Below are 15,301 nucleotides of genomic sequence, written 5' to 3'. Positions count from 1 at the left end.
CACACACACCCAACTGAGACGCAACACAACACACTAGTCTGCCCAAAAAAAGTGACATTAACTAAATAAGTTGTCAATTGTAGCGAATCTTTAGATAGTATGTGATTCGTGAATATGTGAGATTGGCGCAACCCCGTAAAATGATTGGGCGCATCATTCATCCGGTTCTGATTTACAAACTCCAAGGGATGGGATGGACGGTTGATGGTCGTGTCGATAAGAAACGCGCTAACAGCCCTAAAGTAGGTAGATTTTCTATCTGCGGTAGATTGTTCTAAATGGTTTACTCTCGATTATACACAAATAGTTTGGCATTTGTTTGAAATTTCAATAGTGTCGAAATAGTAGTCGCGAGTGTTTGAAATAAACTTGTTTCAGGAAATATAAACAAAATGTTTAATATTGTAAAAGGAATTTAAAAACAAATAATAGAATAGGTTATACAAATGTAAATCAAATTCGAATTGCCAAGATTATTAAAAGTAATCTTAAATCAAACCTTGGATAATCGATAATAATAAATCGTAGATGAGTTGTCTAAGTGGTCCAGTCATTTAGGCAACTAAACAACGAGAAAGCTAGTGTATGGATGGAGTTTTCGTCTAAGCCAAAGGCCTTAGTTAGGTTGATAGTTTACAACTATATCCTGTACTTGTAATAATAATACTAATAATAAAAAAATCGCACGTTTTGTTTAACATCAACATATGTCATATAAAATATTGAAAAAAATCCAAAAGAAATACCATATATTGTCTGCAATTCGCCTAAAAAACTATTCTAGAATCTTTGGTAGTTTCCTTCAATTAGAGAGCTATGATATTTTCAGAGAAGGTCCGATCAAAATATACCATTGTAATGTCACTTTAGACCATATTACATGATTGAGCATATGTTTCCGTCAACAGTAAATTAGAAGGTAAGGAATGAGCATTCCATATACTCTTTAATCTTAAACCAACTAGAGGTTCGATATTGCGAATTCGTTTCACCAACGAGAAGAAGTCTCTAGTCCGTCAGTATAATTATATAAAAAATATTTCCAAAATGTATTATTTGTACCTATTTATTGCAGGGTATCTTGAGTTTAATACCTCAACAAAACTAGGCAAGCTGAAGGATTCTTGGAAAGATAACTGCAGAGGGTTCCGTAGACGAATCTGTCTACATTTGTGCCCTTGTTTGCTTTTGCTTTTGTTGTTTCAAGTGTGGGCTGCCTACCTTTGTGTTTCTTATTATTATACCCTATACCAATTAATAAGGCGGGGATATTCTTATTGACAACATTTAAGAAGGACCCACTTCTATATGAATATCCTCATATGTCATTTGTTTCTCGGTAAGATTTTTTAAATTTAAAAATATCTGAATGTTAATGGGTTCTTTTGCCCGTTTTTGAAGTATTTTTTAACGTACTCATTAGAAAATTATTAATCAACTCATCGAATTTCATATACGCTTATATATCAATTATTATTCAATGAATATTTTAAGCAGGATAAAAGGAACATTTTGGGGGGTCTTTAGCAACACGGCATAGCAACATGGCGGGTTAGCAACATGTTTAGGTAACATGACAACATGGCGGATTAGTGACATTTTTGCTTGGCATGACGAATTGAATCAATTAAAAACTTCTTGCTAATTATTTAATAAAATTATTTTTAAAACGACTTAAAGCAATAATTTATCACAGTTTTAACTTGAAGTAGTCAAAGTTTATAAACAAATGGACTAACTTCTGTTACTTCCTCTAATCCTTTCTTCTAAATAACATTAATGTTTTCTTTATGCAAGGCTATAAAAGCCAACAGCTGTGTGGGTCAATTAGCACTTGGAAGATAATACAATTAATAGATCTGAATTGCCACATTCTGTATTATATTTATCTCTTTCATCATGATAATTTAAAGCTACGATTAACTGAAGTTATTTCATCTTTTCTTAACAACAAAAGACATTTGGAGAGGAGAGGTTTTTTATTTGTAGAATTCATTCGGAATCTGTCTGTTCGACAGTAGCAATTTGACTTTGATTCACCACAAGCACTTAAATCGGCCACCGACTGGACTACATATTTCATTGTGAAGTAAAAGGATGGATTATGTTGCCATGGGTAACAAACTGCCCAGTAAATTGGCCTTTAACTTGAATTCTAAAAAACTAACAACAACAATTTAATTATTAGAAAGTATATATGTCTGTATGTGTAAAAGCTTTATGTTGGGCGCCATGAAATTTGTATTTCTTTGTTGATTCCACACATACGTACATACATACATACATACATACATATATTGATTCTGGTCCAGACTAAATGAACCGAACCCAAAAAATCAATGGGCGTTACTTTAATGCGTTGATGGGGGGTGGAGCAGAAAACACCATAGCATATGTTGGTGTTCTCTGATTGGTTGGCCTCAAAGAAACGCCCCCACACACATACACACATTGGCACACATACATGTATAAAAGAGAAACGTAATCATGAGTGTAAAATATGGTCATCAGGGACACAATAGCAACAACAACAACAAAACTCATTAAGCACATACACACACACACACAGACATATCTATACCTGAGTGTGTGTTTTTGTGTGTGTGTGTGTGTGGATGTGTCTATATAGTTAAATATATTTATGTAGCTGCCAATATTAACTAAAATCTTTAAAATAATAAATACAAAACTTGCTTTAGAATAGTTCAGTCAGAATGAAATAAAAATCAATCAAATTTAATTTAATGCATATTAAATCCTTCAGGCAGTACACAGTCTGCTCAGGACGATCCGTAAAACTGTTAAATTATATTTGGTTGATAAACTTGGACTTACCTTATATCTAAACTTATTTGTTTAAATGGTTCGGAGCAATATGAAGACGGATTTGTATGGCACAGCTAAATCATAGCAATTAAAGAATAAAAGTAGGTAGGATGAAATTAGGTATATGAAGTTTTTACTTAAAACCCCCAAGTACCCAACAATCAGGCAGATCATCATCTGACTATACCCATCATATAGCTTCCATATTTAGTAAGAATATAAGAGTGAACAGAAAGGTCTTAGTGACATAAGTTTTATTTTTTCTATTCTATTAAAGAACAAACTTAACTGTTTCAACAAACTATTTTAAACTTAAACAAACAACCATCCCACAATAACCGCCTATTTTCGACTAAGTAAATGTTGTAAGTCTTTCGCTAGTTCGTTAAGCAATTCAACTACCTTTCGTTAAAGTTATTACATGATATTCTCCGGGGTCAGAATTTATTAGCATTGTAATTAAAGAAATACGCCAAATAGCCACAAATTCCTATTTAAATCCGAGGGCCGGGGCTAACTTCGACCGCGTCAAAGTTTGTATACCCTTGCAACTTTTTTGGTAACTCTTTCCTTACCAATAGCCAATCAAAGTTATCAAAGTGGAAAAATGTTTTATCTAAAAAGGCAAAAGAACGGCCATCAATCTTAGCATAGGAAATAACGAACTTATTGATCAAAGTCACTGTTTTCCACCGATTGTTCCTATGGGAGCTATATGATGTAGTCACCTGATCTTTATCAAATTCGGCACAGTCATTAACAGATATATTAAACTAAAAAAGATTTAATTTGAAAACAATCGCGTCAAAATTAACAAAGTTATTGATAAAAGTCACTGTTTTCGACCGATCGTTCCTATGGAAGCTATATGATATAGTCCCCGATTTTGATGAAATTTGGCATAGTTTATAGTTTATAGGTGTAATAAACTCACTAGTATTAAATTTAAATAGCTCAGAAAATAAAGAAGTTATTGAGAAAAGTCAGTGCTCGTGACTTTACCGTTTGTATGGGAGCTATATGATATAGTGTTCCGATCCGGCTGAGTCCAAAATATACAACCTGTGCACTATATACAACCCTACATGCAAAATTTCAGCTCTGTAGCTCTTACGGTCTAGAAGGAGTTTGCGCTGATCCAGACGGACGGACGGACGAACATTGCTATTTGAACTCGTCTCGTTGTACTGATCAAGAATATATATACTTTATATGGTCGAAAATGCTTCCTTCTATGCGTTGCAAATTTCTGACCAAAATTAATATACCCTTTTTACAAGGGTATAAAAATTACCATCAATCAATTGATTGGAAATCAATGATTAGTAGCTTAAGCTTCAAATGTAGTCGTCTTTAACCCGTTTCATAATAATTATTAATAAAGTTATATTATTCTTCCTTAGATTATGAAATTTGTGTTTAAACCAACTTTTCTATAAGGTAATCCATCTAAAGGGTGAGTTTCGTCGAGCGATAAATTTCTATGGCCTTGCATGAAATTGTTCGCCAAATTACTTTGCCAACTAGTTCTACGTCAATAAATGATGAATCAATGAACTGATGCAGGCATAAAAATGCATTGACTCGAAATTTATATGAATATATAGGAGAGGTTATAGTATCCTGAGTACTGTAATACGTTTTCAAGTGCCTGAGCTTCATGCTGTTAAATATGCTTGGCCCTTCCTCCCTGCGGTTGCATTGAAGTCTGATATAGAACAAAACATTGTGAACCAAATAATGTCTGTGTGTGTGTGTGTGTGTGTCTTATATAAGTACATATGTTGAAAACTAAACAAAATTTAAATTAAATAATATTCTGATTAAGTTGAAGGTTTCACAGTAAAAACCTTTGTATGCAAATATGTATTTTGTTAGCTCTTGCCTTGGGCACTTTACTTTAGCATAATGTATGTAAACTCATTTAAATTCAGCTGACAAAAAAAAAACTGGTAGACTGAGGGATAAAGGCACAAAGATGCACTTGCATTACATCAATTCATTACGACCACTAACAATAATGTGTATATGTATTTATTTTATCCCACTTAACATTGTAAACTTTTTGGCCAAATTGTATTAAGCCCTTTTTAAGCCCACTGCAGCAAGTAACCGTTGGTAAGCTCATCAGACACCTAAGTATTCCCTCATCTTTGCCGCAGACTATTGATCCGATTATCTGTTACAAATCAGAATCAGAAGCACAAGGAGCCAATTAAAATAATAATGGGGAGTCATTCATTCTGAATCAATCAACTTGCTGTGATTATATCCTATGAACTGTAGAAGAGTTGCGAAATATTTGGATGTTTAAGTCACAATCTGTTGCCAAATTACCTATCATCGAGGTGCTAATAAATGATTTATGTCTTCTATTCACAGTCATAGTCAACCGTAATTAAAAATTATTATACATATGTTTACGATAATAAAACATTTGGTTTTTATCGAGCTCTCCCATTCATGTCATTCATCTTTCATTCAGGTAAAATTTATTGTCGGCAACGGGCCACATGTCAGCACAATTATTTCTACACATTTTCTGTCTATCAACCCTAAAAAAAAAAATTTTATGATTTCGCATCGGCCCCTTCATTGACGATTTTTCCAAATTTGAAAACTTTGTATTCGATGGACGAGCCCTTGGCGCTACGTACGTGTATGTTGGAATATTTTTCAAGCCCATGTTCTCAAACTCTTCAGATGCTGGTACTCAAGAGCAATGCCATTGTTCGTGAGCTTTATGACGTTCAACGACGATGGCGGTTTTTATGCCATTCGAAAGAAGGTTTTTTGAGCTCATATTTTATAATAATACATATAGTAGTATATACGAGTAGCATTGCAATGGCAATTGAGCACTAAAAGTTGACTGAAATTCACCCTCGTGCAGACGGAGAATTTTAAAATGTTCCAGTTGCAGTTATTGAATGAACTTGGTTTGTTATCCTTAAGGAGATCGAATGGGTTTTACTTTCTTAAAATGTCGATCACTTCTGGCCCATTCTGTCTATTCAAGGGGGCAAAAAAGTACCAACTAATACCATAAGGCTAAAAAGAGGGGAAAAAAACATAGCCTCAGAATTGATTTACTGGTCAGGAGTTAACAAAAAAGCTTAAAGTTATATAATCTACCCCTTCCTAATCATAGAAATCTTAATTGTTACAGTTTCACTTTTAAATGTTATCCACATGATTGCATTCAGTTTTTTTTAAAAGTCAATCTATATGAATTCTATGAACTGGACTTTAGTGGGAAAATCACTTCATGTTGAGCATTCCTTTACTTTCGGTAGTTTACCTAAAGAAATAACAAATACAAAGAAATATACTGAACACCCTTATTGTCACAAGTTATCCATTCAATTCAGTTTTACTTTTTTCTGCATCTTGTTGTTCATTTTCTTTAAATGTGGGGATGATTATTCATTCTCTTGGTTGCTCTTTCTGCATGTTTTAATTTGCCAGCATCTTTTATAATGTAATTTAACTTTTAAGGATCGAACTTATATAATCGTTCAACTGAAAACGCATGTCCTGCTGCGATCATGAAATTAATTTCATACAGGCGACAGGGTGGGAAAATTTTTCTACATACGTAGGCACTTATACTCTACTCCAGAATGCTGGAAAAAAAGTCCTTACTAGTTCATTTCATTCATTTCATCTTTATGTAGGTATTTGAACAATAAACAGAAGTACTTAGAATTCATTACGTACATATGTATATAGACTTTATGAACTTATCGCGGACTATCAAGTTTAGATTGACAGATTTTTCCAAAAGATATACTACAAAAACCCAATTGACCTGGAACATATTCAAATGGTAACCAGTTAAGCTTTAACCTCAATTAAAATTATGCAACTAAAGTAAGGCAATTTGTGCATTTTAGAATTGGATTAAATTTTCTTTAAATAGTTTATATATTAAACTTGATTGATCTCATCTTACATAGAGATTATTTCATAGGCCAGTTATACATATTTGCCAAATCAGGATGGGCAAAAGACACGGGTCCCGCGTAAAAATATTTTTGATCACTGAAAGTTTGACTCATTATTTTACAAATACAAGTCTAAACAAATAATTCTTAAATAAATGAATATTTACCAAAATCTAGTATGAGCAAAAATAGTTAAATTGAAAAAAGTTTAATTTGAAAAATTCTAAAAAATTGCCAATAAATTTAAACTTTGGAAAACTGAAACTTTGACGAATTTTAACCTATTTTCGTAAGTTATATCTCATTTTAAAGCTTTTAATTTGAATTTTGAAGTAGAATGTAATAAATAATTTATATAATAATTAAGTTATCCTTTCGAGCGAGAGACAATAAAACCTCAAATGAAGAGCAAAGTATTCATTAATAAACCTTAATTTTATCAACCTCTTATTTGGTCAATTTTTGGAGTATTTGAAAAATTCATGTCTTTGTTTTCAAGTTAGAATGTTGTCTTTTAATCTGCAATAAAATCTCAAGAACTGAATTTTCGGACAATTTTTGCAAACATTTCTGATGTATAATCATAATTTTTTTCAGAAAACGAGTAGAAAGTATTTTTTTAAATATTCAAGTGTTTAAAACCTTTTTGAAATACCCTAAACTGCGATTTAATTGAGATTGAGTTTGTTTTGAAATCGGTTAGAAATTGGTCAAAATACAGTCTAATAAAATTCGGTAACCCATTATCTTAGCAAATCTGTAAATATCTTAGTTTTTGGCCGATTTTCATTAATACATATATAATCTTTCACATTAGACAGTGACCTAAAGCTTTGTAATTTTATATATGTATTATGACTATCATTATACCATACACCCATAGGGAGAAATGGTATACTTAAGTCGCCAAGATAAGACGGCAAGACGACTTACTTACTTCATTTTTCATTTAGTCATATGAAGCGAACTAGGTGCTGTAAATAAATAATTTTGGCTCATTTGGGAGATTCTTGCTTGTTTTGATAAAGTATATCTTTAAAACTAGTTAAATGCAACTAAATATCCTCAGTGCTAGATGATAAACAAAGACATTGAAAATTAGTAAGAAAACTAGTTACCCGTGAGGCTAAGCCCTAAATATTTCAGATTAGCTAACAATGTGTTAATGCCAACTTGATACATTGTTATGCACCCCAGTGTAAGGGATTTTCACTGGTTCACCGGGACTAGAGCACAATGCTGGACGAAACTGGAAGGGGGTTGAAAAGCATTTGGGTAGCACATTGCCTGGGGAAGTTATCAAATCAATGTAAGGATGATCTCATAAGCGCAACAATCTCATAATCTAAGTTGTCTGAATCTCAGTTGGTGGTCGACTTTATAATGTGAGTTGTCTGATGACCTGCAACGCCTACAAACCTTTACAATCAAAACTTGTGTAGGCACAATCAGGATTTGTATGTACTCAACAGTTCATCTCTTTGCATTTAGAGAATGTAACTTACCCGCAAGAATGAGGCCTCCGGGCGGAAGTGCCACGATTTCGGTTAAAATCCTATATCCTATATCACAGATATTCTCCTACAAACATAACTATTAAAGTGCAAAGCTCTAGATTGTGGAAACTCCAAGAGACCGCAATGAATCTGTGTGTAACCACCACCACGTGGTTTGCCTAACCCAACCATTGTATCCACAATCCTTGCAATCCTTTAAGAATTCCTCTTTCCTTTGTCATATCATATTGCGAGGCCCACTCACACACCTCATCCTGTGAAAGGATAGGGATACATTACTTTCCTATCAGTTGGGATAACTTCTTGGGACTTTTATTAATTTTAGCTGTTATCTCAGCTGGATTCACGTTTGTTATTGTAGTTTTTAGCAAAACATACACTCTAATATAATGATTGCTATATCCATTTATGATGCAAACAAACAACAAAAAAAAACATACACATTCCTCCCCCTGTGCAACATTTATATTACTGATACCCGCATTGCGCATGGAAGTTTTATTCTTTCCCCTCCCCCCATCCATCCGTCAAGCCGTTGCCCAGGAGCTTAGATAGAATTTAATACCAGGTTTTAATTTTTACTGAATTCTTTTGTTGTAGAAATTAATTTGACATGCAAAAAATTCAAAAACTTCAAGCTACATTCGTAATTTGTAGTCAGGAATTATCGGGGGGCGGTTAAGATTGAGTTTTGTCGTTTTAGTCTACCATTTTTGAACTTTTGTTCAACAGTCCATAAAAAGTTAAACGGCTTATCTATGAGTTTGTTTTGTTAACTGATTTTTGATTTTTCGTTCATAACTAACCTTTTCCACGAGTTAACAAGAAATTTTTGATTGTTAGGAATATGAAAATTATTTTAAAATATTTCAAGATGCTGGTGTTTTTTATTGAGCCTTTTATATATTTCCTTTGTAATATTGTCCGTAACTAATCAGCGATTAATTTAATCGTGGGCTTAACCTGAATTGTGTGCACGTGTCCTTTGCCACGTGCATCAAATTTGGGGGTAAGTTTATTTATTTAAGTTGAACGTAGCCGTTGCCAACGTTTGTGATTTCTCTCGACATACTACCTACTATATAGATGAGAGGTAAGTACATCATACACGTCCACGATATATGTATGTATGTATATGCTGGATTCTGGATGCTTGTTGTTGCTGTCCAATCATTTCACTTAGTGCTTAACGACACCACCAGACGTCAAGAATAAATTTTACTCCAGGGGATGATAATGTGTGAAAAAATATTTGCTTAATATTTCGCTTGCATTATTTGAAAGCAGCAAGAAAAGAATAGAAAAGAAAGTCCAGCAAAATACACGTGTACGTAAATCAACATTTTAACCGAAAAAAGGTGCGACAGATTAAATTCTCATCTGTGATATTTTATATAAACACATCTATTGTGTGTTTCAGCTACCGAAGTGCTCGCATCTATCGATTATTATTTTCCCTTCCACCCTATAACTTCATAACTATAGCTGAATGTGATTCACATTTGAATTTTTGATGGCCACGACAAAGGATTCGTGTCGTATAGTGTCAGGATATTTGCTAGGGGAAGTGGTAACACGTGCTTGGTTCAAGAACCAAAACCAAACTAATTAGAAATGGCTATCACGAAGAAAAATTTGTTTGCCAGTCTATAGGAATCTGATTTAATAATGATATGTGTCAAACAAAAATTATACATCTCATCGCAAAAGAGATCATTTTCAGCTTTCTATTCTTGCCTATCTTGGTCTTACATCTTAAAAATTTCATGGAAAGACCTCTGTCTAGGGGAGACTTGCCCTTTTTAGGGTTTTAAAGATAGACAAATTTTAAAAAGTTATAAACAAAAAACTGCTTAAGAAAAAATTGCACCCTCATTTGTGATTAAAAAGTAACAAAAATAAATAGTAGTATTTTGAAAATATTCACCGCGGGGTTAAAACATTTCAAATATGTACTGGTTCAATATTAATGAAATTTTTGTATTTATATTTTCTTTGTGTAGGTGATTATAAAAGTGGAGAGTCGTTTTTTTTTATAAATTTTGTAATGAGTATTTTTGTAAAATTTCTTTTTGAGAGCTTTTTAAAAAAAAATTTTTTTTCGGAGGTAAAAAATCGATCTAAATCAAAATTTAAACCTTAACCTATTTAATATATAATGAAACGTTTTATTGACATACTTTGGTTAAAGACTAATTGAGGATTTGATTTAATAACATGATGCGAATTTCTACTAAATAAATACTATATAAATAAAAAAATATAGATCATGGTTGCGATCTTTAATATCTCTTAGAAGATCAGTTGAAATCTTTTTTACGATCGATTTAACAAATATATATATACAACTCTAAGACCTAGCTAGTCCCCTAATATATTGATTAAAGTTAATACAGTTTTTTGGGTTCCACGTTATTTGTCGATTGTTGCCAAATTAAAAAGGATCGATTGAAATTATGAAAAAAAAGCAAAAAAAAGCTTGTTTTTTTAAAATTCCCAAATATTAGTTGCACTTTAAAATAGAAAAGAAAATGAGCGATTTATGTATATAGCGATGACGTAAAATCCAAAGAGTCAAAGAGTTCTTTTGGGACTCAAAATTGCCAAAGAACTTAACCCTTTCGTTTAAGACAAATACTCTTGAATTCTTTACTATTATTATGATTTAGGATGATGAATTCTGGCAATGCATATGATAAAGGCTATTATAAAAACATAATTTTATTACTCCATATTTGAAATATGATTTTTGCAACTTCTTTATACTTTTGGCTCAGCTTTCCTGAAGACGTGCTGAAAATATCTTCAATTATTTTATAATTAATTAAGTTAATCTAAGGCAAATCTTTTAGTTGTGGGGTATATTTTGGTGATATACATCAACGTGTTTTGGTTAAGAGATTGTGAGTCGCGGTAGTGATTGTGCACCATTTTATTCCTATGCTATTCTTTCCACATTCAACTAGAAACCACATACTATGCGGGATATGTATATTCTTACTTTCGAAACATTTTGTTATATCTGTACTTTTGTGATATTTGTATTAGAACCATTGTGTGGGTTTGCTTATATTAAATCGGCAATGTTTTTTTCAGAAAAAGTGGGCTACACTTTAAGAGTCGCTTGACTTCAAGGTGTTTCTAGTAATATCACGGCAAAGCAAAGCCGTCAAAAGCCGAACTGCGTCTTTTTAATGAGCCTGCTTATTGAAGGTGGCCATTATAAGAATGTTGTACACAAAAGTCACTAACACATTATTTATATTCCTATGTCCACAAACTATAAATTCTTTTGCTCATCCAAGAATATTAGATACCAATCATCCAATTGAAGACTACGTCACTTCTTTCATGCAAATTTGGTTTTAGGAGCAGCTACAAATGAGACAGATGAAATAGATCCATAGTTTGATATGGCACGGAATCATTTTTGCATTTATAATTTTTTAACATTGCATTACTATTTGCCACGTTAACATCAAGCACGTGATTTGGCAAATATTTAAGTCTAACAACTTTAACCTCGAAGACTTCTGATACCAATTTAATATTTAGAATTATTTGTTGGAAAAGTTTTAATATTTATTTTTCTTTCTAAAAAACTTCACTTCGTTTTAATTCAACAAATTTTTGTATAAACCAAGTTAATGTATACTTTTAGAGGCGCTTCCTAATTTTACACTATTAACAAATTTGAAAAACAGGCGTTAAGATGAAAATAAAGCTTTAGAAAGTCTAAAAGCCAAAATGTAAAAGGCTTTTAAAAATGTTCGTAAATGTTTTCAAGTTAGTATATTTAGTGAGATAAAACAATCCTACAAACAATTAAGACTTGATCCATTCCGATTTCGTTACAATATCAATGATAAAAAGTTAGAAGATTTCACTATAGATAGGTCAGTCTATTGTGCCTTTGCAAATGGGACCCAACTATCTTTTTTTTTATAAAGAAACTCTATGGTTTCAATTGGTATTGACACGAAATGATTGGAAATATTTGTTTAAATTGGTTGAGTTTATTGTAATTAAAGGTTTAGGAACTTTCTTGTGAAGTAAATTTTATGATCGTTTTCAGAAAAACATTCAAAAGTTTTATTTTAATAACTGATGCGGGAGACTCTGTTGTCCCAGAGTGTTCCATGAAATGCGACGTGTCATGGCACAGAGATGGCCTCAGTGTGTTCAATCGAGGTGAAAGACGACGTCAACGTCAACGCCATTAACTGGGGCAGAGGCAAACAGAGCGCATGTCCACACACATATGAATATACATACATGCATATGTTTGTATTCATTTAGTTACAGACATACATGCAGTAGGGGTGTTCACAATTTTCAGTTTTACTGTAAAGAGAAAAAAATAAAGTTATTTGTTTATCGTACACCTCTGGCTTACACCTTGGCGACTTTAAAGCAGCTTAAAACGGCAAATTAAAGGAATTAGAATGTGAAAAAATAAATATTCCTCTATTTACATAATTACAATTTATGGAAGCTTTCTAAGTCTTATATATTAGAGGTCTATGCGCCAAAAAATCGAAATTTTGTATGCAAATGGGAAAACTTTAGTTACTTAAATCCATTTTCAATAAGTCCTTTTATATTTGGAAGCTCACATCAACAAACAAGCGACTTTTCTATTATCAAATAAATAACTTACTTAATCATTTAAAAACTCAGATTGTTCTGGGTTTACACATTTATACATATTGACTGTGTAATCGAAATAATGAATGAATTAATTATATTCAGTTGGACATTTAATGACTGAATGAAATCGATTATAACAACAAAACGAGTTCAAAATTTCTAGAATAAATTTGTTATTTGATACATATTTTATGTAGCTCATATATTGCACTAGGCGTATAAAAAGTCAGAAACCTGTTGCATACTTTAAAGGGCCTAAATTGTGGTTTGGTAGTGGAACAAATTTGATCTTACCATAATTTTTGATAGAACCGAACGAAAAATGAAATGATAATTCAAAACCGATTAAGAAAGGAATTATATATTATTATTACAATTTCCTTAATAAATCGAAAACTGGTAAATAATTTTCATATAAATCAGCACCACTTTCTAATTTTGTTTATTTGTAGGAGTACTGGAATTGATAATACGTGATTGGTCTTATACACTGTATGAATCAGAAGTTTAGCTTTAAGAAGGTAGACAAACAAATCCACAAATAACCGATATATATTTTGCGCATTCATTTTAATCAAAAATCTGGACTTATGTCTTCATCCACATTATATTCGGATTGACGAGTAGTAGATGTTTGCCAAATCGGATGATGCTGACGTCATGGATGTTAATGAGGAGTATAATATTTTTAAGATTTTGTACACAGTCGACTACATTCCATCCAAGCTATGTTTGATTGCAGTCAAAAACTAAGGAAAGGCATTCCCGTCGCTCTCGCAATCAGACTGGATCCAAATGCCACCCGGGGCAATGTCAAATTAACTTTAAAAATTACTAAAATTGTGAACCGGGCAAGTGCGTCTCCCATACTTCTTAAAATTATAACTTTGATAGGCTTTTAGACTTTAGTCTTTAGTCCTTTTAAGGACTTTCAGATAAAAAGATATTCCAAAAAAATAGTATAATAAATTAGGAAGATTATGTATAGATTACGTACTTATACCAATAAGACTACACATCTAAAGAGACATTATTTTGTAATAAATAGTAAACTTAATGGACTTAAACAAAATTCTAGAGTGAATTTAAAGCCGAAGGCAGTGACTTTACCACACCTGAACACAATGAATTTGTATAAATCTTAATTACCATAATGCATGCCATACATTCATTGCGAATACGGAGTTGATTTGCTACTTGGTTGTTTCTATACGCCAAGCGGCTAATTCTTTAATAATATCCTTGCCCACGTTATTGTTGGTCCTTTGTTGGGGAGCTCTCACCTTGCCGCGTCCAACTAAAACCTTCTGGGTGACGCTGATTACTTACACTCTGGCAATGATATTCTTCAAGTGCATTATGCATCAGAGAATAATACTTGAGCAAAAGTCTCATTAAAAGATCAAACCGGCTAACCTTTGAACTTATAATGAAACATGGCAACGATGTCTACGATTCAATGCTACTTGTAGTCCTCTTCTGACATAGATATACACATGTACGGCGAAAAAGTAAGGAATATGAAGTTTGCAACGAGCCAATGCAGATATTTTAAAGCTGGAAAATCGTACATACATATGTAAAACGCATGATTCTCTTTTCCTATCATATTAATAGAACCTTTAATAGCAACTAAACCAAAGGCAGTTTACAACAGCAAGGAGGTCCTTCTCATAAACTAGTAAAGTAAAAAACTAAAGCTTTAAAATATAGTCTCTTGCTTTAAGGCAAGAAGCTGTTGTTGTTATGTCGGGGTTTTAAATCAAAAACATATATTAATTCGAACATTGAATCTTAATATTGCCGTCGGCGCATGTAACGCTTAGTCTGTTGTATTAAGATATGTTTAATTGAACAGTTTATTAAGCTTTGCTACCTAAAGACACTAAGGTAGCTTTTTATTTTACTTTCACAAACTTTCTCAACTTTAGTTCAGGTCTTCTCATCTTTTTTGCTTACCACCAATTATTATAATTGCATTTACTTGTCATGCCGCAATGACCACCGCCGCACCTTCTCACACTCTAGAACAATCACACCCTCAACGACACACAGTTTCCACCATTTCAGTCGTAGAATGTCCAATGGTCATTAATGAATTTAATGTAAATAATTTCTTTTTGGTATGGTTAACTGATAGACAAATATACTTGGCCAATGATAAGACGATGAAAGAGGAATCCCATTGCAAGGATAACATCCATTACTATATGCCTTCCAAATTGTCTTTGGTAGCATGTGAAAATGTCGTTGTAATATTTTATGCGTTAAATCATATCCGACTAAAGAGAGCATCGAAAACGATTAACTTTTTAATAGTATCTCGTAAGAATTGACATTATTAGTCCGCCTATTTTTCTA

Source organism: Drosophila willistoni, chromosome 3R, assembly GCF_018902025.1.
Source record: "Drosophila willistoni isolate 14030-0811.24 chromosome 3R, UCI_dwil_1.1, whole genome shotgun sequence".
NCBI lineage: Eukaryota > Metazoa > Arthropoda > Insecta > Diptera > Drosophilidae > Drosophila > Drosophila willistoni.
This window is presented reverse-complemented; position numbering follows the sequence as displayed.